The 25,981-nt window shown below is 39.8% G+C and overlaps 1 protein-coding gene across 1 annotated transcript in view; it reads left to right on the forward strand.

Moving 5' to 3' along the window:
* nphs1 (NPHS1 adhesion molecule, nephrin) overlaps window positions 1-25,981 on the forward strand; it is a 104,950-nt gene that overhangs the window by 6,192 nt on the left and 72,777 nt on the right. Inside the window, exon 3 of the mRNA XM_036132350.1 lies at window positions 20,885-20,965. The gene's annotated coding sequence lies outside the window, so the exon portion shown is untranslated. The remainder of the gene's footprint in view (window positions 1-20,884; window positions 20,966-25,981) is intronic.

Raw genomic sequence — 25,981 nt, forward strand, 5'->3', positions numbered from 1 at the left:
GACAACAATGATAAACATACAGCCAGAGCTACAATTTAAGGTTTTGGATCAAAGCATATTGTAGCATACACATCTTCTAGTTAGTAGATGTCCAGCGATCCTTTAGGGCTGATTACCTTGTCAAGACCTTATTTCGTGTTTCTTGGATTTCCCAGTCAGACTCCTACTAACTTTCTAATTTGTGGACCTTACCTAGACTCTGGATTTGCCTGCCGTTTTCTTTTTTCTTTTCTGCAGCCTTTGTTTCAAAGTGGACAAACAGAAAATAGGTTTATGAGAGAGAAGGGGAAGATATGTGACAGAGGTTCGACGAAGCAGGAGTTGATCCCGGGTTGGCCACGTCAAGGAGGGAGGCCTCCGTAAATGAGTCGCGCGCACTACCCCTGTGCCACCACCTTGCTCCTGTCTGCCCTGTTTCTGAACAACCATGTATGACCCAAGCCTGTTCCCTGGACTGTGATCTAGCCATCATGCCTGACACCTCCGCAGTGAGTAGCCAGCTCTCAGTATCACCTGAACCCAGCTTGCTCCTGCAGAGGATTTCTGTCATTATTAAGGAAACTTTAAAATGCAACACCATGTCGAGCTTGAATTTTGTGTCCTCGGTCTGATTCTGCATAACAGATGCTTCGCATCCAATCTGACTGAGCTTGAGCTATTTTGCAAAGAAGAATGGGTAAAAAGTTGTATTTGCAGCAAAAAGTTGTTTTTTAAATTATTAACACATTCAGAATGTCACACTTTTCAGATTTGTACTGGCTTAAACTGCAAACCCCTTTCCTTCTACTTTGCAGTTAGGTACTATTTTGTGGTTTCAATGAAAAATTTTGTATACACCATACACGGTGGTTAAAATGGAATCACTAGTACTGCTATGATCATGTGAGCATCACTTTAACCACCCTATTAAAATGATATTTAACATAACTTCAGTTATTCTTTGTTCCATGTGTAAACAAGGAAACAAATAGTTTACATTAGCATTCAGTACAAGTTTCAGATTCTCCTTGTTAGTAACTCATAACGATTAAGGGTCCATCAGGATGGACATATTGATGGCCCTATAATGCTCAGACACCCACAGAACAGCTTGTGAGTAATCTAGGGAAGTTGATGTGGGCTGAAGGACATCCGTCTATTTAGGTGTTGATCTTCTGTCTTTTCCGGCAGAACCAGAAGGAGTAAGGCAAAAAGCCATCTAGGGAAATTACCCCACATGCAGGCAGCACATTGAGACTTCATTAGCTCATCCACAGCCTGATTGAACAGAGCAGCTTTTCGTGACTGAGAAAACAAAACAAAATCACACAGTTGGTTGAGGAAAAGAGGGTTTGTTTTCATGTGATTCCAATGTTCCCAAAAGGTGGAGTGGAGTATTAATTATATTAACACCTGTGGGTGAGCTAATGTCGTTTTCTTTTTAGTTTTAACACTTCTTTCTTTATTCTCTGTGAGTAATTTAAATGCATTCTGTACCCACATACTAATTATACACTAATCAGGCATAGCAATATAACCACTGTAAAGTATAAAATACTGTTTATATATTAGGCAATTTAATAAGTATTTTGTCCTCACTGTGGCTCTTCTAGACCTGCGGTGGGTAATGCCCATGAAAAGCATGAGCGACCACACCAGTCACAGGGCTCAAGATGACCCTGTTCCACTGATGAAAGTACCAACAATGGAGATATAGGCATCAAAACCTCCTAATAGAAGTATAGTAAGCAAAGCTTTTTTTTTTTTTTTTGGAACAAAGTTGTTTTCACAAACAGAAGATAAGACTAATATGAAATGAGGGAAATGGTAAGGAACCCAAATACAGTAAATAAATAAATATATAAAAATACATCCACCCTAGTGTTTAAGTAAAGACTATTCCATAACTCTGGTCCCACACAAAGCACCAATCTAATGAGATTGGTGCCATAAGAACACCTTGATTGGAAAAGCTCTGGGATCTAAGAAGATTGTTTGGAGTACCAACAATATTGATCAAAGGGCTCAAAGTAGACAGAAGACTTGGCTCAGTGACAATGCTTGATTTTTTTTGAAAATCCTTGGTACAGTTTTAAACAGGAGGAAGGACCATTATGCTTCATAGAATGAATCACCTCCTTCAGAGAGAGGACAAAGAAAATAGCCAATGGGGACAAACTGAGCATGGGATAGTTGTAGCCAGCAATAGAACTATGAAACTTATACTGCAAAAAAGGTTGGTAACATTTTCTTGAAATTAGTTTATTTGTCCTTGATTAGAGCAGGTAAATAAGATTATCTGGCAATGGAATGAGTATTCTTACCCATAAAATAAGATAATTAGATATACTGCACTTGAAATAACAGTGCAGATCAATTGTTCCTATTTTAATTGCAAAAATCTTATTCCATTGACAGATAATCTTATTTACCTGCTCAAATCAAGGACAAATACACTCATTGCAAGAACATTTTGTAGTCTTCTGGATCACATATTCCTTAATGTCATGTGAACGCCTGTGCGCCTTAGCATTGCTTACCGTGGGAACCCATGGCACTTGGATGCACTATGGGAAGCAGCTTGCGGAGGCAGTGTGAGGGCTCGTGCAAGGTTCTGCTGGGATTTATGTGGATTCTAGGCACCTACCTAAACTGTATTCCAGAATATTTATACACTTATGTGGAAATTATATTTCCTGATGGTTGTGGCCTCTTTCAGCCGGACAATGCAGATTGTCACAAAGCAAAAATGGTTAATGAAGTACAGCAATGATGTTATGGCGGTGACGCTGACCTCCAGAATCCCATGATCTCAATCAAATCAATAAAAAGTCAAATCCCAGGAAGCATTTTGCATGATGTAGGAGCTCTTATGCTAACATTTTGGAGCCAGACACCACAGCGCATCTTTGGGGATCTAATGAGATCCATGCCTCTATGTGTTGGGGCTTACTTGGCAGCAAAATGTTTACTGACAGTATTAAGCAGGTGTTGATAAGGTGGTGCCTCATTTGCCATATATGCCTACTTTCAAATTCATTAATAATTTCAGTAATTTTTAAAATAAGTAGTATATAGTGTCTTTAATTGTGATTTTCTCAACATTGTTTGTGTTAAGGTGAGAGAGACGATGAAGTATAAGTCCCTGACAGCAAGTAAACAGGCTCTTCCTCTTTTTTTCGTGTTCCCTTTCTTTCTCTTTTTGCATTTCAGCACACTCAGGGATTGTGATTCTAAGACACTGAAGGACTCAGCACTCCATAGTTTTGCATCCCTGCTAAGCCTTCTGTGTCTAAATTGATAATTGAATTGACTATCGCCATGTAATCAATTAGGGTGTTCATCCTCGGCTCTGAATCAAACAGTTAATTGGCTTGTGCCACAGAGAGGCTGGCGCTGGAAGCACGCTGGTGCAGGAGGGACTGCTGGATCACTACAGATGGGCTTCTGCACCTATTTACAATGTGTGCCTGGCTTTAAGTCTTTGATTGCCTTTCTGGTTCGGAAATTGCTTGGGTGTTGAGAATAGCTCGGGTTGAGATTGGACCGTAGAGACACATTTTGGCTGTTTTAGGCAGCAATAGATATAGCGCGCTCTCGGCTGCTTATCTCCTCTGCTTTGATCGCAATCTTTTAGACAGATGCATGGAGGTTTTGCTTCCATTACTCAGTTTTTATTGTTTTTTTTTTGTTTTTTTTGTTGTTTTTTTTTTTAGCCAAACGAACAGAAAAAGTCATTGCCACAGCACTGCTTTGTTTGAATATATAGAGTAAAGCATTTCAAGTCCAAACAACACAGTAGTATTGATCCACCCCACACCTTATTCCATTTTGTCTTCTAAAACATGCCTTTTCACTCTGTTGACTTCTATTCAAAGCTATCTAAAGGCGCGTGTCAATGGAGAAGCTTGACTTCATTCCGCAGCTCTGGAAGCCCCCTGGGGCCTAAGCATAGGTTGCTAGACCATGACAGACAGGGGGGCTAATAGGCCGGATAGGATTGGATAAAAGAGGAAAGAGGGCTCTTACTAAAAAGGGAGAAAAAGAAAGAAAACAGTTTTAAGAGCAGGACGCTGCCATCTGCTTTTGTGGTAGGGATCATCAAAGCCTGAAGGAGCTCTGTTGGGTCCCTCTTTCAGATGGCCGTCCCACATATGGGCTTCATATTTCACCACGACAGACAGACAGTCAGGCCCATTGGGCCACGGCCGGGGCCACTATTCTCCCTCCCCTCGTGTGGTTTTCCAGCCTTTGAAAAGACCAGCAAGACTACTTTTATTTCTCTGGAGAAACGTGGCTAATAAATGACCATGTTTGACCCAGAGGATTCGGGCCTGCACCCCCACTTTTCTGAGGAAAGGTGCATATGGAGAAGGGGGGCTCTGGTGGTCATGTTACTATAGAGGAAAATGGTAGAGAAATAGGTCAACAAATGGCTCCAACAACATGCTCCCAGGGAGATTAATTATTAAAGTGACTAATACTGCATATGCCTGGGAGCACCAGGGGCTTCAGTTCACATTTATGGCACCAAAACAATAATCATCTCTGTTGCATTTTTTATATCTATCTACTCCTCTTCACTTTTCCCTCTTTTCCTTCTAATTTTTCCCAAACTGCCAAACTGATGTTATTTTGGCCTTGCAGGTTTCTTTCCTTTTCTTCTTCTCTCGCATAATAAACATGGGCCTCGTTATCTAATTAAGCCTTTTCACTCATCCCTGCAATCTCTGTTCCTTTCTTTTACCGCCTTCATCTTTTCACACCGTCTGCTATATCATTTCTGATATCATCATAGCCTCTATCTATAAGGGGGAGACTTGGGAATAAGTGAAAACCTTGATGAGAAATGTGAAGGCCGGACACATATAATATCAGCACTGATGGAAACCAGCCCATCTTGTCTGACTTCATGTCTCTCTCGTCTTTTTGCTAAGATTTCGCATGCCTCAAGGTAGCATATGGCATTCTCTCAGACTGCTGGACTTGTTGGCCTCCCACACAACAGTGTGCATCCATCTCTCCCTCACTCACAGCTCCTTTATGGGCTCTCCAACAGTTATTTTCTCCCTTTCCCCTCATCCCCCGGTGCTGTGCACAGCCCCATCCTTCCACATTCTATTTCACACAGCCACACTTCAGTGGCGCTTGCTGCAGAGACGGCCGAGGTCTGGCAGTTGGTGAGAGGAGGGCGGTCGAGTCTGGAAGGCACAGTCATTAGTTAAATATTAGCCAGACTGTGCTCTATTCCCCCAACATCCACGGGAGGGGTGGAAGAGCAGTATACTTCCAAAACAATGGGCCATAAGGGGATGCTTATGTGCCCTTGTTCTTTATACAGTATGTGTCGGCACACAGAATTCAAATCCTTTAAAACTCCTCTACTTATCATACCTTCCGAGCTTTTCTAACCTTACAAAAAAAAAGTTATTTTGGAAGATTTTTTTTACACAGTGTTACATGTGTTGCGCTTTACAGATGTATCTGATGTGAGTTGCAAATGAGTGCTAGACAGGCACATACGATGTTGGTCTGCAGACGGTCATCATGAACGTTGACTTTTTTATTATTATTTCTCAAGGAGGGAGCGATGGCACAAAACTTCATTAAAATTTCAAAACAATAGTTGGATGTGTAAGCTTTCCTTTGTTGCAGATTATCTCCAATCCACCCTGTCTTAACATTAGCCATGCAGGCTAAATTATGTCCATACAGCCCTGCTAACATTTGCCTAAACTTGCATCGGCAAGGCGCATCTGGGTATACAAGCTTGCACAGCCGTCACCAGGATCCTGGCATAAATCTGGCTAGATATTTGATCACCCTTCTTGTCATGAATGGTACAGTCAAAGCCAACTTTGGGATGTTTTATCCACTCCAAAGCACTTCTGATGTTTGGGAACATTGTCCAGTTGGAGCACCCAACTGTGACAAGTTTCACGCATCTTACCCAAACTGTCCCTTCTGATAAAAGTTTTTATTTGTCAGGCTGTTTAGGAATAACCTATAAACCTAAAAGGCTCAAGTCTTTCATAGACTGGAAATGATGTACCAATGGTGTCACTGTCCTCCAGTTAAACGAGTTTAACAGCAACATGAATGACGAGCAATGACAAAGTGCCTGCTTCAAAATCGACACCTTCACACTTGAACGATAAGCCAAATGCCTTTTTGAGAGAAATTGTATGATCACAGGAGAGAAAGATCGAGCTACTTGGGCACAATGACAAGGCCAATGTGCTGGGGAATCAAAGTTAATGTCAAAGCTAAGAAGATTGTACCAATGTTCAAGCATGGTGGTAGGAGCATAATGCTCAGACTCTGTCTGCTTCATACAAAGTGGATGGAATAATGAAGATTCCTGAAATTCCCTTCAAATCAATAAATGGTTGAAACTTGAACACAATAAAGTGTTCCAGCAAGATGATGATTCCAAACCCCCATTGAACCTGGATGTGGCCTGGATAAAGTATCATTAAGCTTCTACAAAAGCCCTGACTTCAACCTTTGGTGGTGCACAAACTGGGTCTGTGCCAGATTATCAATCAATTTAAATGAGTTGTCTAATATTCAGGCAAGATTATGTTAGGATGTTGATGAGGACTTCAAAAACTTTTTTTTACCCCACTTTTAAAAGAGAAACTTAAACAAAATATTAGTAGAGGAAAATCTGTACATTTAAGTATGATTTTAGAGCTGAAGGTTTTGAAAAAAGCCTCCTGAAAAAAAGAGTGATTCAAATGCAGCAATAAAAGCTAAAATATTATTAAATACATGTCGATGATGGGTGTATGTAAGCTTTTGACTGCTACTGTATGTATCATAATTTCAAATGTCAAATGAAGATAAAGCGAAATCTGATGGTCCTGCATAACTCAGTGTTCCTCATCTCAAAACGTCTGATAAATACACTGAGGCAGATATTGCTTCCTTCGGTTGTTCTTACACGGGTGACAGCATTTTTAAATATAACTTTTCTAACTGTGTTATGGGTTTAAATTGAACCTTCTGATAAAACATGAGCAGCAGCATCATATTCCAAAGGATAGTCTCACTAGAGAGAGTTGAGAAGATAAAGAGGATATTCGTGTATCTTAGTTTTGCCTCCAGATGAAGACAGATCTGGTGGTTATAATGAGAACACTGTGGATACCATATCGGTCAGAGTTTCATATCTTGCTCGGAGTGATGATTTGTACATGTGTTTTCCTCAATCTGTGTGTGTGTGTGTGTGTGTGTGTGTGTGTGTGTGTGTGTGTGTGTGTGTGTGTGTGTGTGTGTGTGTGTGGGAGCCAAGCGTGCAGAGCGCAGGGTTCATGCTGTTTGTGTGGTGGTGGGTGTGTGGAATCCATGCTGTGAAACTCAGAGATCATCTCTTCTCTGCCCGGGAAGCTTCTGGTCAGACACCAGATATCTCGACGCACTCTTTGTTCTTCTTATGTTCTGTGATCGTAACTTTCCGTTAAAGCACTTTTTTTTTCTGGAACATTTATTTGCTATTTTGTGTAATTACACTGTCCATGATCAATGCAAAATCTGCTAAAATAGCCTTCTGTTGTGACATCCGTACGTTTGCAGCCTAGTTCTTTCTCTGTCGGTGGAATCCCCTTCTGAGCGAACTCAGAAGGCACAGGTGTGAGCAATTAGTTGAGTTCAGCGACGTACTCGTATACTCTCACAATTTTTTTTCCCTCCCGAGCCCCAGACAGGGTCCATTGGGCAGGCAACAGTGCAATTAGTTTAATTTGGTCGCCTTGATTCATCTAACATCAGCCCACAATGCATGTTCTCGCTCCCATAAAACACTGCCAAGTACCTCAGTTCAATGCAGCAGTTCAGTGTAACACTGAATCACTCCATAGAGCTCAAACAGAGCCACAAATGTCCTCATATCACATCAGTGTGGTCATTAACTTTGCATGTTTAAATACATCTTAAAGCTAGTTTTTATTTAATTTGATGTTTACTGCATTTGGAAAAAAAAATCCTATTGGGTCATGTTTTGAGTGTGTAATGATGCTCCCCATTCACATTGCATGTTAATTTGGATAAAGAATGGAAAATGTACAGTACAGTACTGGGTGAAACACTAATATAGGATACTTTTGATTCTTTTGTTTTCATGCATAATAATAATAATAATAATAATAATAATAATAATAATAATAATAATAATAATAATAATAATAATTATTATTATTATTATTATTATTATTATTATTATTATTATTATTATTATTATTATTATTATTATTTCCAGACCCCCTTGGGCTAAAAGTTCTATATAAAACTTCTATATAAAATCTAAATTGCTCCAAAATGGTGACAATACCAGTAGCTTTATTGATTGGAAAATACCTTCAACTCCTCTCCTCCACCAGTCCAAGCATGCTAAAAAACAGAACTTTTCAAGATTTCCAAAAGAGTCTTTGACTGGAAAACCCTTTACTCATGCAATTTACTTATTGTGAGTGGGGTATAGGCATTTAATACTGTGGTTGCATAGTACTATGAATTATGCAACTTTTGGTTCTAAATAGTGTTTTAATGCTTTTCTAAAAGATGTTTTCTATGAGTTTATTTATATATCCATTATCCACATCATTTTCTTCTTGTTGTTTCTTGAAAAAGAAACAACTCTGCTGAAACAAATAATAAAAAAACAGCTCCCTGTCACTAATTATCGAAATCTGAACATTCCCTGCCAGTCTAAAGAGTTTCAAAATTAACGATTGTTAGTCCAATGTTTCAGTTTTTTGCTACATTTAACATCCACTTTATTATCAGTAACCTCCACAAATGGTATGGTAACTGGAAAACAGAACACAAAAAATAACAATAAGGTATTATTTTCAATATCAAAATAACTGTTTTATGGCGGAGAGAAAAACACAAATAATGCTGTAAGCTGGTATGTACGTTTGACTTACATTAAGTGCTGTTCTTGTTCGCAAGAAAGGCAATGCATGGAACTTCTCCCACACATTGATTGCACCAACCTAGTTCAAACACAAGTTAAATGAGCAAAATCTGTCGTGGATACATTTGCACAAAACAGATCCAATGAAAATCCAGAGGCCTATTTCACAAAAGCCGAATTTGAAAATCCAGGATAAGCGCTAAAACAAGGCTTGACATATCGTGATCTGCGCATCATGGCTTTATCAGTTTCAATCCCAAACCAGGCTCAAGAAAACGAGGCTATGTCAAGCCAGGTGTGAGTAATCCAGCTAAATGCACATCCCCAGCTGTCTACAAAAGACCATGAGGTTGTCGATCACAGATTTGATGATGCTACAATGGATAGGTTGCGTGTGCCAATCTTCAAACCAAACAAGCAACATCTTTTGGTGGAGCCTTTTGAGGAACAGAAGCACTTCAGACTCAAGAATGGAAGCAATGTTGGTTTTATGAAAGAAAACACATTTGTTTGGAGCTACTTATATCGCAAAAAAGTATTCAACCATTTTCTCTGATCCATCTGATTCTGTTTCTAGAGGGCGCTGTTTCACTGACCCTTCCATAACCCCTGAGGCAGTAGAGCAGCATAGACGGATGAAACTTTTTCAGCAGACAGCCTTTTTAAAACAATGTTCACTTCATATCAGATTTTTATAGTGGCATTAATTATTAATACAAATTTTGTTTGCATTCAATCACTAAGGATTGACTTAAACAAATTAAAATAAGTTAATGTAGGATATCTAATATGCAATGAAATTACCTATTCATGATAAACTATCAAATAACATAATATTCATTCCATTAACAGTTGTTAAGACACTGAGCCTTATGATTTGTATGTTTTTTTTTCTCTTCCTTTTAGGGCTGTGGGATTGCATGTATTGTGCACTTGAGGGGAATTATGTTGTTTTCTGGAGGAGTCAGCAAACAGCGCCCCCTAGAGTGGCAGAATGTTATGGAAAATGGTGTATCACCGGACTGTATTGACTACACCTTTGCTTCTTCATTAGCCATTCTAATTCCCTCAACACATGCAATAGTCTATTAAAGGCCTTGCTGCTCTCTTTATAGTTAAGTTCACTATGGTTTTCTGTCTATCTGAAAATACTTTCTAACAGTCATCCAACATTTATGATATTACAATGGGGAACTTATGACTCCTTCTGAATATAAACTTGTGTATTGATTTTACAAGTAATTCCATTGAAAAAAAAACTATAGTTAGTATTAATGCTATTCAGTGTTAGAGCTTTAAAGTAGGAGTACCAGGAGAAAACCCATGGCTTCACAGGACAACCTCCGCTCAGAAAACACCAAGCAAAAAAAAAGAAAATCAGAAAATCTGAGCAAACAGTTTTAAACAGAAATATCTGTAAAATGGTGAAAAATATCAGAAAATCACAATTAAAAAAAGAAATTTAATGCCATAACTTCACGTTGTAGATTTCATGATTAAACCTGGACTCCTTGAGCCTTAAGGGTAAAGCCACCATTTCTGGCTTGTGGAAACAATTTAGTTTGATTGTTTTAAAAGGTCTGGCCAACTCAACAATGTTTCAAAACCCTAATTTGATGCCATAATAACAATAAAGAATGAATATGTCTTGACTAACTGCTTTGATTTCTACACTTCCTTCCTGGTGCTGATTATCTTCTCGACTAGTTTAGGATGCAAGATGATTTATGAATGGTAAAGGTTGATTAAAATTACAGCGGCACACATTCCGACTTGAGTATGTAGTCCTAATGAGTACATTAGTTGAATTACTTGGAATGTGCCTTTTGGAGTCAACAATTTCCAAGCCCTTCCAGACTTAAGCATCTAGCGATTGTGCCAAAGAGGTGGGGCTGATAAATAGCACCTCATTCAGTGTAATTGAGGTGCAATCCTTTGCCCATATGGCGTGTATTTGCCATGCACACACACGCTCAAGAGCATCTCCACACACACACACACACATGTTCATAACCCTTTAATCAATTAGTTTTTGAATTGCATGGGAATGTCAGCTGGTAGCACTCAGGAACCCCTCCAGTTATTCATGCATTTACACAAGTCGCTCATTCTAAATCTCCACTGCTGCCGCCGACATCAGCAGATGCCTGTGTCTCCTCAGCTTCTCTGTCAAGCTCATGGATTGGGGACAAACTGTGCTGAGCAAGACACTTTAATGATGTTGTACAGTTTAAGCAAGGTTTAGAGCTCGCAAGTTTATATTGTTTGACTAGGAAGCTGATAAAAATGTACCCGTTCCATCTCTTGTGTGGTCCCCTGAAGTGTATGTACTCTCACTTGTCTGAAAGCGGACCCTGATCACCGACCCGGCAAACCCTCCTCCAACCACCGTGGGAGATCAGAAATGCATGGACACGTTCAGCCCATAATGTTCTTACCGTTTGCACTGTTTATGCAGCCTGCACGCTCATTTACATAACCTTGATTATTTTACTTCACAGTGTGTGTTTGTGTGAGGGAAAAAGTGAAAAAGATAGGGAGAGACAGGTTAGGTAGGTAATATAGAGGTTCTTGGCATTTTTAATTTCAGCTCATTATGATGGTTTGTGCTGCCCGGTCTGTTTGTTATTATATGACGAGGTCTGTATGTGTTTATTTTAATAAGGATTATAATGAATGGAGCCATTAAAGTGCCAAATTCAGGAATGTGAAGCTCTGATTGCCCATTCAGGTTTTCCACCTTGTTTTCTTAAAGGGGGGGCTGGCTGTGAGGGGTGCATTGCAGAATGGTGGTGCCTGTTCACACAATAATTAGAAAAATCCAGCCATCCGTGCACTGTTTATTTCTTTACACGGCTGGCGAATGGAAGAGAAACGTTGCAGGTCTGTGTTTGTTTTCCTTTTTGAAAGACTTCACAGTGGTGTGCTTTAACAGTTAACAGCAGCAGAAAGGCACAGATCAAAAGTTATTCCATCCAGAAATTGATTTTGTTTGGGCCATTTTAATCCTTGAGGGATTTCGCAGCCTGTGCTGAGAACCTTTCAAGATAAAATCCAAAAATGTACACAAAGTTTTTTTTTTTTTTTTTTTTTTTCTTTATGGTATTATTTAGAAGGGAAATACCTTTAAAATGAGTTCAGATTCCTCTCATTGTACGCCCGCAGTTTTCATTCACCTCATTCTTCTTTGTCCTCACTAGTTTTCTCACACTTTTGCAATCAAGCAAGAAGTTCTTTTGAAGTTGATTGCCCCGTCTCTCTCATTGCTTCTGACTGCGTTTATTTAAATGAGTGCTTGGTGACCAAGCATACCACTCACTATTGTGCCTGCTGAATTTATACCCCCGCCACAGAGCGTAAACAAAGACTGTTTAATTAGGTGCCTTGCACTTTATTAGTCCTTAACTCATACTTAACACAAATGCACACAATCAAACGCACAAATACACACTCCCGCACACACATACATCACTGTCCCAAATGAATACACGCAGCATTTTCCAAGCTATATTCTATTGAGCTTGAATAAAGAACGTTTAAACTCCGATGACAACCAACTTGAGAGTGTGCATGGACTTCTGTTTATGTGATTATGCACAGAGTTTTTTGAAAGCTGACAAGGCAGAGAAGCTTGTTAGGAAAAAGGTTTTCTTGGCCGGAAATCAGTTGCAGCTTTTTGCTAACCGGATCCTTTTTTTTTTTTTGTCTGGATAACAAAGCAAAAGATAAACATGCAATTTAAAGCTCAAACTTAAACTTTTATAAGCACCTGTGATTTAAAACATATGCAGGCACATACAGCGGGAGAAATAAGCTCCAAATAAGCCAAAATATTTCCGCTAGATGCATGGCTAATAGGGCAATTGATATAAAATTAACAAGTCAAGTTTTGGAGATAGACTAAGCTATCAAAACTATTTTGTCCTTAAATGATCTACAATGAAGAAGTTAGCAATGTATACTGAACACTTCAGAAAAGAAGCTGCAAAAAGCCAGTTAATATCTGTTGGTTCGGTTTAATTTACAGCCTTTAAATAGGTCTCACTTTACACAAGAAGCACCTCGTGATGGGTAACAGCAAAGAGCTCTTTCAACAACTTTGCCCCCCTTATTGATGCAAAACTGATGAAATTAGATACACATCTATTCCTAAACTTCTGCAGTTCCAATGAGCATGGCATCGTAATTTGTAAGTGGAATGAACATTATTTCACAGGAAACTACCCTAAACCAGGTGCTCTTTGCAAAATGTCTGACAAAGGAGTGAATATTCAAATAAGTTTTCCCAAGAGCTACAGACTACTCGTGTAGAGCTTCAGAAAGACCTGGAATAAGCAGAAACTGTTTTTTCATGATAACAACAAATAATGCACTCAACACAGAACGCACACTACGCACGCTCACTCCATAAGACTATAAGACCTCATTGATGAAGAAAAAGCATGTTGAAGGTTGTTTATTGTTTGCTGCAGCTGCTGAGATGAGGCCAATACTGAAGTCTTTGAATGTCATTTCACACACATTTAGAGCGGAAATGGCACTACATTTCACGGAAAAACTACCACCCCGGCTATGAGATCAGGGGATGGGAACATGGTTTGCGGGTGTCCTTCAGCTTATGGTACTGGTAGATTTCATGTGTTAAAAGTCAGGATGAATTGAGAACTGTATAGGGCGATTCTGGACAAAATCCTGAAGGTGCTGACCAAGGAAACACAGCCAATGAAACAGAGAACAAAACTAAAGCTGGTGAATGGTTCTGTCAATTACTGGACTCAAATCCAATGGCCGAGCGATGGAAAGGACTGAAAATCAGAATGCATAGAAGAGACACCTAGATACTTCAAGATTCAAGGACAGTTTATAAAAATTAAGCAAAATCAACCTCAGCAATAGATGTGATTAGTTGCTCCATGCAACAGTTGACATGTTGCATACGTCCCCCACCACCCCCACCACCACAACCACCACCACCCCTCTGTGTGTTGGGATTTCTTTTGTCCTTTTGATAAGTTTGCCTCTCCGGCTCTCTAGGCCACTCACCATGGAGACCTCCTCTCAAGTGGCGCAGAGGGGCACGGGTCAGGGAAGGTCAATTCAAAAGATTGTTTAGGCGAAGCGCGCACACTTCATTAGGCCTTTTGGCTTGGGGTTCATTAAAACCGCAGGAAAGGACATTCCAGGAGTCTCTGTTCACAAAGCAGTCTTGTGACCATCAGGCCAACAACTTTCAAACATCTTGTGTTTAAAAGCAGTGCCCCCCCCCCCTCCCTTCCCTTCTTGTCCTTCCCGATGACCCGCTATTGCACAAACACAAAGAAGTCACAAACGAATGCGCGAGCATAAGCAAAAGTACACGTCAGACACAAATGCACAAGCACACTTTGAATTGCACACACAATTTCTCAGATCTGTGTGTCTGGCTCTGATGCCACTCTGCCCCACACCCTTTGTCACAAGATGGCCTCCATCTGTTGGCCCAGACAACTTTCCCCGGTGGACATTTTTGTGGGTGGCGGGGAGGGCGTGCATGCAGAGGTTGATTTACATGCGCAGGGAACCTGACTTCAAAATGTTGAGGGTGTGTTTAAGTTAAGTAACTACAAAAGAAGTCAAGTACCTACTTTTGTTGGGGATGTGGTGTAATACTTGGGGGTGGGGGGGTGCAATTCTAGTCAAATATCAAGTGCAGACTAACTGCACTGGAGTTTCTTGTATGGGTGGAAGTTAAGTGATGGATATCTTAGAAGACAAATAATGGCAGCCTTATTTCTCCATGTAACATTAGCAGTTGCATTACCAGTAGCATTTCATATATTTATTTCATTATATAACCTTAAGTGGACCGTGTGGTATCATATCAATCCTACCGAGCCACTTGTTTTAAGTAAATCAAAAAAAACTTTGCTCAAATCAAAATGCATACTCTGGCACTTCTGTGGGTGAGATCAGTGCTTTTAGCTGTGCTCTGTATAAGCAGGTATAACTGGATTATCCTTGTGTTTCAGTTGGCAAGCCTTGCTATGCGGGGCTCTATGGCTGGTCAGTTCAAACTGGGAAGATTACAGTTTGCAGAGACGGAGGTTTAGCCTCCTTTCTGGTTCTGATATGCTAATTAAAGTGGATTTTCTGAAAATGGGACGGCTGCAATGGTAAACTCCACCTCAAAAAAGCATTAAGCCCATCTGTTGGCAGAGGTGTGTTGGGCTTGGATGTGTGCTTTTGTGTGTCTGTGGGTTGTTGTTTTTTTTTTTCATGTCTGCTGGCTCTTGTACTTCTGTTATGAGAACCCATTTAGGAATTTTTAAAATGAGGGCACTCTGTATTTCTAAGATGGGTTCTGTGTGGTTTGTGAAAAGTTTCAATAGGCAAATTCAAATATTTATAGTGTTGCACAAAATATGGAGAACATGCGCTTGCGCTGTAATTGTTGAACATCGCAAAACTGATATTCTGAGATGAACTCATATTCTGCTCGGTCATCTCTTATTCTGAGCTTCAGCGTTTCAAACACAAAAACGTGTACCAGGAGATAGGAATGTGAGAAATCAACCACCTGGCCAATTGCAGTATTAGTGTATAAAGCTTGAATGCATGGTACTTAAAAGATAGGCTGTTAGTCTACTAAATATTGCATCCGAGCATTTCTTTTTTATTTTGCAATTGTGAAACTGCATACATCAATGCGGAGACGAAAGGTACGATTTGATGTATTGTGCAGCTCCAACTGCAAAAATAAATTATGTAGTTTCAAGAAGTGGTGACTAAATTCTCCTTTGCTCTACTGTCCTATTTGCTCTAGTTGCCACCAAAAGACCATGGGCAATTTTGGGAGATATTGAAAGCAGAATCACAGAAAAATCGTCTGTTTCATTTTCTATTTACATACTTTTTTGTATTAGACCTACTCAGGCTGACACTGACATTACCATGGCAACTAATGAAAGCAAGAAGTGTATATAATACCCAGTGTGTCGCAAGTTAACAAAAAAAAACAAATTAATTCCTCATGTTAGAGCCTGAATACATTTATGGTCATAGTTCAGGACCTAAACGATCTGAACTGAATTCACATTATCCTCATGAACATCATTCAGCATTTATTCAAAATAAAATAAAGTTTGAAAATACACAGTATGTGTCATTTGCCAATTAACACTTCAGGATCAATGCCATTATGTACAAGTTACAGCCCTGCCTTTGCCAGCTTAGGTGTATTTTGGTCCTGTTTCCTGCTATGGTTGTTAGCAAAATGAGAAAATAATTTGGAGTGCTTTATGGTGAACTAGGAAAGATATATGCTGTTACTTTGGGCATTGTTACCTGCACGATGGTTGCAACTGACAGAATAACTTGTGGTAACATCCAAATGATCATAATCTAACACTCCTGATAGTAAAGGTATAGTACATCAAATTAAAATTGGGTTTATAGCAAAGAGAAAAGGGCTAAAGTCAGGTCTCGCAAAGCGAGGAAAGATACCTTAGAAATACGGGTCACACAGATGCAAAGCACTCACCAACTTCTTCCGTTCAAGAGGAAATGTTGCAGCTCTTTATTCTACATAAAATTGTTAAATATCTGCCACGCAAAATTGCAGTTTCTTTTACCTGCCTTCTAAAGAGTGTCGTTTCATATCACCACAATGAGCTCAGTTCAAGTTTGGCATGTAGCAACTACATAACTAAGTTTAAAGTTAACACTAATTAAATGCAGCACACAGCATTGAGAAAACCGCACCAAGATCACGTCTGAAAAGAGTACAAAATCAAATTATTCCGAGTTTAGCTTGACTTGTTATGTAATAAAATAAAAATAAAAACTTGATACATGGTACACATCAGCTTTGATTAAAAAAGATGCATGCCACTTATTCTAAAGGGTGTGGTCCCATGAATTTTACAATGAAATTAATCATATTGCTTGCATCTATTTCTGAGCACAAACCTCATGTTACAAAAAAAAAAAAAACAAAGGCAGAGGCATGAATTAAAAACAGTAAGTAATTACAATGCGCAATGGAGCTGTTTAGATCTCTCAACAACAACCGCATTGCTGCGTTACAGTGGCTAACATGTGTGAGTCACTTCTAAACATGCTGTCTATTTAATTCATTACGTGTACAGACTTGAGGTCCTGTCTTAAAATCAGCTCTGCCCTCGGCGTTTGGGTTGAGATGACCACTACTCCTTGGAGGCATCCTCACTCACTTATAATCACCAAAGATGTCAGCTGAATTTGTGTCACTGAATGACTCCTTTGAAAACTACCGGACCTCCTTCAGAAAAGGGGGAGAGAGCGAGACAGAGAGAGCGAGCGAGACAGAGAGAGAGAGACAAAAAAAAAAGAAACACTCCTGAGGTAAAAATTGCAAAATTGTCACCTCTGGAGTAAAACTAATGCTGTGAGGAGGAGGTGAGGAGGAACAATACCCCGGCCCGGAGCTCAGTGTTAAAGCTATAGCAGTGAGAATTATTGTTAAGGTTTTGAAGAGGAATGACTGCAGTCTGGGGAGTTTCTTCTGTGTATAAACACATACATATCTGCAAACTGCACGTGCATGCCCACAACACATCTTCATACGAAGAGTATTTGCAAACAGCAAAGGTTAAACAATATTATAATAACTATTAAGGGCGAATTTTCTTGGCTAATAGGTAAAGGCTCACTATCAGCATATTTTTGCTTTTGCCCTAATTTTAGCTCAACCAGATTTAGCTCTGTTTCATCCTCTAATCCGTCTGTTTTGTTAGTGACACTGCTTGGACGGTGTGGCTCAGCCCCGGCTGTCAGAGCCCCTAACATCTCTCACCAGGATGAGGTTATTGCCTTTCGCTCGGAGTGTCTTTATATTGAATTGCTCTCTCATATTGAGTTGGTTTGTCTGTGTTTGAGCATATGTTTGATCGTGTACTTATTGTACACGGATCAAGTGAATTTGACACTCAAGGATGGACTTGACCATTCTCTTTTCTGACCTCAGATTTCATATTGTCCCCTCCCCGCCGCTCCACCACCACCATATCGGTCCATTCCCACAGTGGGTGATAGATATTGCAGCGGAGACGGGGGATGTTAAAGTTTGTGGGCCGTAGACAGACAGCTCGGGATGAATATCTGATGCACAGAGTAAGTGCTGGGAATTGGATGAGCCTGGCCAAGGGAAGCGTCAGCACTTTCCCTCCCATGCATTTTCACTCAGTCGGATTGAGTCTTATTATCTGACCCTGCTGCTCTCTCTGTGACCTAATAATATTGTTTCAGCGATCCTGTCCAGCCTGTGACCTCATTTCTTCACAGAAGAATGTATTAGACTGAAGGGAAAAAGTTTGGTGTTCATCTGGTTTTTGTTAATTTGAATTCTTCCCGGGTAATAACTCAATGGAACTTGAAAACATATCGATTTTAATTGTAAAATTAAACTCGATGTGTTTTAATTGTTGATGACAACAAAATGCATAATCAGCCAGTCTTAACGTGCCAAGAAAAAAACAACTTAAAAACACCAATTACATAATTACAGCAGCCTTAAAGTCATTATAGGCAAAATGTAGAGGAACATGTTGGAAATTGAGGTGCTCTGCATTACAACAAAATGCCAGGCACATTTCTGAGACTCCAACTAATGCCAATGAATGACACATTGCATGAATTGGATTAAAATATGTGGGCATATTTCACCGTTTTAATGAGAAATTGCAGTCATAGCTGGACCTTTCAAAGACTGGGAGGATGACTGGAAGAAACGTTGATTCTACACAGCAGCATATTTAGCTGCTTCATCAAATCCATTCATATGGACCAAGAACAAAACTAAAAGTACAGTTTGATTTGATTATTATCTGCAGTTTTAAATGACTGAGAGCACATTAGCTCTCTACATAGCAACAGTATTTTAAGTGTTAATTTTCAGTTGATGGAGAATTGATTCAGGGTTGTAAAACTTTTTACCAATAGTAAAAAATAAATTGCTATGTTACTGTTATTTTTAAACCTAAAATCATAACTGATCTTTTCTCAATAGCAGTGTTAATCGTGTTTATCTCTGGCGGTCACTTGCAACCCAACAACAACGCGGTAAGGACTTTTCTCTTCCACGAAAAGTTTTCTCTTCTCTTTTGCGTGATGAAATATAAATACAGCATCTGCAGGGCTTTTTCTAGCCCATTTAAATGTTTGATCATTTAAGCGTATTCAGCCTTGATTCTTCATCTGTTAGCAACTCTGTGAATTAATTCATTTATCAAAAGAACAATCCTGTTTCTCTTCTTGGGTGCATTGTGAAGACACCAGCTGGAAGCCAAAATTAGGCTTTCTCTGACTGAAAAAGCAGCCACGAACAGAAGTAGTCATGTTTGGGGATGCCCTAGCCTTACTGGGAAGTCTATGATGATCAAAACAGAGGACAAAAATTATGGTAAAAGAGCAAACCAGTTACAACAAAAATACAGTTCATCACATGCGGTTAGCTCCCAAAGCAAACTGCCTTACTCCAGCTGCTGCAGCAGCCAAAGGTGAATTTATAGAAAGCTCCTGTTGTAAATCTACAGCAATTATTAACAATTCATTACACCTGAGCAGCAGCAACTGAGCATTTATAAGCCATTATATATGATTTACCATGATATTAGCCTGTTCAAACTCGCTTTGCAAGCAAAGATCTGTGTTCAGTGTCACCATCCATGCCTCCTTGATGGCTCACGGCTGACCAGCGGAATCAGTGTTGCGCTATCCGTGAATTAATATGGTTATGTAGGAGCTTGTTAGACAGCTGGGATAAATGAAGGAGATTTGGGAAATAATCCCTTCCCAATCTGGACGCCGCAGCTGGTTGTCTCAAGTCTCTCCATCCCTCCCAGCACATATGCACACATTTGTGCAGACACACATGCCCGGCTCTGAACTGCATGCTGGTGCCAGCAGGAGAAGTGACACATGGATGGGGATTGATGGGAACAGCAAGGAGTGTATCGGTGTGTTTAACTGGGATTTTCGAAAATCGTTCTAAAAGCCCCATTCATATACAAACATGTGCTCCAGTTTCACTTGGTTTGCAGGTCATTTAAGATCGACCGCCGGAGAACCGTGCGATCACGGGGATATGTTGCACATCTTTACTCACTTTTCATCATAAAAGACCTTTTGAAAGAGGTGACTGTTACACTGGAGCAGGGGTTGTTAACACAGTTTGCGTGGTTGGACTGGTGCTTGTAATTATCAGCTCTGGTTTCTGGTAATACATGATCACAGTTTGTTGCTGTCTGTTATATCTATTTTTTTTTTTTTTTTTTACTGGGGCCAGATTGGCTAGGGGGTAAAAAACATGTTGACCTTGTCTACAGATTTAACAAACAGAAGCATCACTGACAGGGCAGCTGTACTGTGGCAGGCAGCAGAAGCTTGAGCTCCAATCAGATCATCAGGTCAGATGGCTGTAGTTAATGCCGAAGCTCAGGGAGAGTGTAATGCCTTTCTCTTTGATGCACAAAGACAGTTTTTGGTGTCCTTTGGTATTAGAGCCCTAGCGAGCTCACCGATGGGTGTTTTCCTTCCAGGGCAGCTGTCAATGCATGAATGCTTAAAGAAGCCTTGGATACTTTGATCTTGTCTAATTTAGAATCTGATCAAACCCGAATTTGATTGGTGTCGATGTAAGATAGATAGATAGATAGATAGATAGATAGATAGATAGATAGATAGATAGATAGATAGATAGATAGATAGATAGATAGATAGATAGATAGATAGATAGATAGATAGATAGATAGATAGATAGATAGATAGATAGATAGATAGATAGATAGATAAAGTGCTTAATAAATAAAGCTTGACTGGTGTTTCACATTGAACAGACTACTAAATATACAGTTGTTGACACTAACAGTCACCAGTAGAAACAATTCAATGTTTTACCATTTTTGAAACAGTAAATGGTCGGAATGGCTTGACCTACTAACTAATGCCTCTAAACATGTTGTGGTTTAGAAGAAAGGTGAAGTTGAAGAGAAATCAAGCCCCAGGAGCACACCTCAGACTCATCTGGATGTTACCCTCCCAATCTTTAGTGTAAGTATTTTTTTTCTAATCAAAAGGAGAAAAAAATACTAATGCTTATAACACAGATATTAATGTCTTGTTTGATGATAATGTAATGTTAATGTTAATGTGTTGTTATTGGTATCCTTGAAGATCTTTTTTTCCCCAGTTGTCCTGTCTGTCAGTGTAGCAATGACAGTCCAACAGATTTTACTTTCACAAGTGGAGCATTACTGCTTTTCCATAGTGCTCCGCTTGAATTATATGTGCAAAAGGATTTATTAGATTATAATTCTGAGACAATTTCATGTTCAATGGACACAACAATGGGAAGGTATGGGAAAATAAGAGAAGAAAAATTTGAGAAAACATGCCAAAAAGGAGAAAAGGTGAAAAAATAGAGAGGAAAAGGAGAGAACAAGATTCTCAGTCTGCTTCTACAACTGGAAAGATAGATATCAGAACAGCTTGTAGATCTTAATTAAACAGTTTGAAAATGTGTGGAAAACCTGCTAATAGTACACCATGGGATGTCGGAAAATTGACAAAAATACTTCTTTCCTGTTGATAGAAGAAAATTGTAAAGTGATTACTCTCTATTCCTTTTGCCCCTTTGTTATAAGCTGCTTAATGCAAACTGTCCAATAATTTAACAGTGAAGCTTTTTTTACGCACTACCCTCTCTGTTTGTACCAATATAATTTGGTCACATCTTCTGCCTCGTGTACCTCTTTTACAAATACAACCCACATCCACGGGAATGTAACGGCACTCAAACACATCAAAGCAACACACAACACGCAGTTTGGCTTCTGCTACACATTTCTGAAGCAATCCCCTGGACATGACCCCATCTTTCCATTTTCCACACGTTGAATTGCTTTTCTATGTGGTGCTTATTGTTTTCTTTTGATTAATCTTCCTCCGTGCTCTCCCTGACGCACTGGTCTGAGTCAGTCGGCTTCCTGTTGGTTTTCAAAACAACCCTTCATGTCAGCCTTCCTTCCGCCCATCTCTCCCTTTCCCCTGCTCCTCCCTCATCTTCAATTCATCACTCTGCAGTCCATTTTACAGTATCTTTCTGCCTCCTTCCTCCATCCGTTTCTCTCGCTCCATTACCTTGCTCGTTCATGTCCCCTTCATCTCCCCCTCTGCCAGTCCAACCCCCTGACATGAATTCTTTTCAACCTCTTACTGTATTTCCCTCCTCTTCGTTCCATCTCTCCTCATGCCATTCATCTTCAGGCCCTCTGTCCACTCCCTTCTTACAACCCTCCACCCACCCCACCCCCCCACCCCACCCCACCCCAACTCTCCAACCTCCCTGTCAGGCCCCTGCTCCCCTCCTCCCGTTACTTCATCTGGCAGTGGAGCTGCTCCAGTCTTGCTGACACCGCTGTTTGCGTGAACTGAGTGCTCAGCTTCATAGCCCCCTTGCCTCACCCCCCCACCACCACCCTCACCACTGCCTCTTTACCTCATCCTCCACCTCCTTCCATCCTTACTTCTTGCTTCCCTCCTACCCAGCACCCCACTCCCCCTTCTTCCCCCAGGCAGGGGAATTAACCTTCCAGCCCTGGGCTGCTGGGCTTTAATGACTGTCTGTGGGGCCTGCTTCCACCACACAACCCAAGCGCTGACATGTGGGCCACACACACACCTACCCGCTCTGCCTATATAAAAGCACAGGCATAAATTTAGCCACTGCATAGACACTGATCGTAATGTGGTCATAATAAGTACACAGTTGTCAAATGAAGACAGTTACAGTGATTTGCAAAAAAATGTGTTGTACTTGATCTTTTTCACATTTTGTCACTTAAATGTATTTTATTTGAATTTCAAATTATTATTATTTTTTTTTGCTGATAAAAATCTAAAACGTCTGATGTGCGCTTGTGGTTCTAATGATTTAACATTCTTTAGAATCACCAATTTCTACAGTTACAGCTGGCCTTCTTTTGGGTATTTCTACCAGCCTTTCACATCAACATATTATTGTATTTTATTTTTCTGAATCTTGGAGGCACTATTGGCTTGTTTTTTTTTTTTTTAAAGTAGGCTGACAGGAAAGGGGTTTGAGAGAGGGGGGAAGACCTGCAGTAAAAGACCTCAGGCTGGAATCAAATCTGGGTCAGCCGCGTTGACGACTAACGCCTCCGTTCATGGGTCATGCTCAGTACCCCTGCACCATCGGACTCCCCGCCCAAATCTACATATTTTTAATCTCTGTAGTCCTGCCTACAAATTCTTACATTCACTTCTAGCCCAATTCACCACATGATATGCATTGATCTAAACCATTCCATTCTACCTGTGGTTGTATGTTTAAGGTCTTTGTCCTGTTGGAAATAAAGCCTCTGCCTCAGTCTTTTGCAGCCTCTAACATTTTTTTTTTCTTCAAGGGGTTGCCCTCCATCCATCAGTCAGCTTCCCTGCCCTACTGAAAACGAGAACACAGATAGCATGATGCTGCCACCAACTATTTTCACAAAGGCAATGCTTGGTTTAGGGATTTGAATGTTGTTTAAACAGTCACATTTCACTTCCATCTGACCTGGGCATCTGACCTCTCCAGTTCGACAAACTGGAGAGGGAAATCCCTTTGTTTTCTTTCAACAAATTTACAACCTTGCCACTCTTCCACAGTGAGCAGATTTGTAGAAGGTGATAAAACATGTTATTTGTTTTCTCGTGAAGAGATTCCCCCACCTGGATCCCCCATGGATCCCTGCAGCTCACCCAGAGTTGTCATGGTTGCTTCTCTGTTTAACGCCCTCTTTCCTCAGCCTGGCAGTTTAGGTTGACAGCCATGCCTTTGTAGGTTTGCAGTATGGCTGTGCAATTAATTATTGAAATAATCCAGTGTCAGTTTTGGCTAAGTATGAACACTAAAATATATGAATAATAAAATAACAATGAATGTCAAAATGTAAATGTATTTCTTTTTGAATGATTTTGCTATACTCATACTTCATTGTTTTACTCTTCTCTAATTCGGTTCTCTGTGCTCCTTGATCTTTGCGATGCTGTTTGTTCACTAATGTAATCTAACAAACCCCTAAGGCCTTCATAGAACAACAAAATTCATAGTGAAATTAATTTACACATAGGTGTAATCTGGTAACTAATTAGGGGATTTTATTTAGAAGTAAAACGAAGTAAAGAGGACTAAAAAAAGGTATATATATCTAATACATACATAACTTTGAGATTTTAATTTGTGAAATAAGGAAAACCATGAACCATTTTCCTTCAGTTTTACACTTATCCTTTACTTGGTGTCAGCATATCAGATACAACCCCAACAAAACACATGGCTGTTTGTTGTAGTTATGCGACATCATATAGAAAAGCTCAAAGTTTTTTTCTTTTACAAGATACTGAATCGTGCAACAAATATTCATGATTTTTGTCAATATTTTAGCAAAGAAATATCTGACATTTTTACTGGACAGCTGACCTACAGTTGAACTACTGATGCCGCGATACATCTGCTTTAGGACCAGACTCATGAAACATTTGGTAGGTATAGTCGAGGCAGTCACAACACAAGTCCAGCGGAGCATCCGATGATCAGCTCAAAGATATGTGCAGGGGGGAAACAAACATGACCTTTTAAGTTGCCTCGCCAGAAGAGCTTTCTGTATGTTCCACTGAGCAAATGGTGGTATACTCCAGACACCATTCAGTTGGAAGTATATAATTGACAAAAGTGTTGGAGGGCCAGTATTTTAGAAAAAGATAAAAAAAAAAATATTTCAAAGTGAATACTTTGACCGGTCTCTGTCTCTAGCTCTGCAGTGGAGCATATCAGCCTTGTAGTGCTCAGTGTAGAAAATACAGTTATGTGGGAAGTCTTGAATCCATTTATAATGTATAAGTGTTACAGACTGGCAGCGGTGAAGACATCCGTGTTACATCAGGAAATTTAAGGCTGTTCTGCTCCTTCCAACCCAGCACACTGTAGTGCTGGAAAATGGGAGCTTCTTTGATTTTCCTTTTACACACAGAGACCCCCTTTTTTTTAAATAATGATTATTTAATATCAATAATGGTCCTCGTTACGCCTTGAAATTAGAGATCAGTTCAAAACGGCAACCACAAAAGACACATTACCTTATTATTTTTTACCAAAAAAAAATTAAACAAAACATTCAAGCATCGTGATGAAAAGAGTTGCTTTCCTGTTGTTTTTGTAAGAATTAATCTTGATTAACTGATTCTCAACAAGTATGACCACCTTCAGAACAAAACTAATTTAGAAAAGCAGATTGTGAAAAATAGTATGCCCTCTGGGTTAGCTTTTGTTCTCTGCCACCTCTATCCATTTCATTCCGTACAGTGCCTTACAAAGGTCTTTATACTTCTTTACTCCAAATTTTGCCAAGGCACAGTCACAACCTTCTGTTTTATTGGGATTTATTTCTGTAGAACAACATAAAGTGACACATACATTTCCAATTCAGCGTCTAAAAATTGTTGGGTGAAAGTAAAATATAGCAAACCCCCGTTATTTTGCATGTTCTATATAAAACCCAGTACAATCAAGTACCATTCAAACTAACCTAATTAGTGAATATAGCACAGTCGAGTCCATCATCTCAAAATAAAAAGAATATGTTCTTACCTGCAAAACCTACAAATATATTTCCATCCACCTAAACCAGCAGATCAGGCTTGAAGGGCATTAATCGGGGAAGTCCATTACTTTGGTAGGATAAACTGTTGACAGGGCAAGTGTTAGTGATACACATCAATAATCTGGAGGTCTTTTTTTCTGGAAGAGTTGCAAAAGAAGGCCATAAGAAGCCCTGTTTGCAGTTTGCCACAAGCCATGCCAGGGGACACAGCAAACATGTGTAAGACAAATGCTCTGTTCAGCTGAGACCAAAATTGAACTTTTTGACCTACATGTAAAATGCTATGTGTGGTGTAAAGCTGACATCACCCTGAATACATTATCCCAACACCGATGGAAAAACATGGGGATGCTGTTCTTCAGTATGGACAGGGAAGCTGATTAGAGTTAATGGGGAGATGGAT

Source organism: Fundulus heteroclitus, chromosome 3, assembly GCF_011125445.2.
Source record: "Fundulus heteroclitus isolate FHET01 chromosome 3, MU-UCD_Fhet_4.1, whole genome shotgun sequence".
In the NCBI taxonomy this organism is placed as follows: domain Eukaryota; kingdom Metazoa; phylum Chordata; class Actinopteri; order Cyprinodontiformes; family Fundulidae; genus Fundulus; species Fundulus heteroclitus.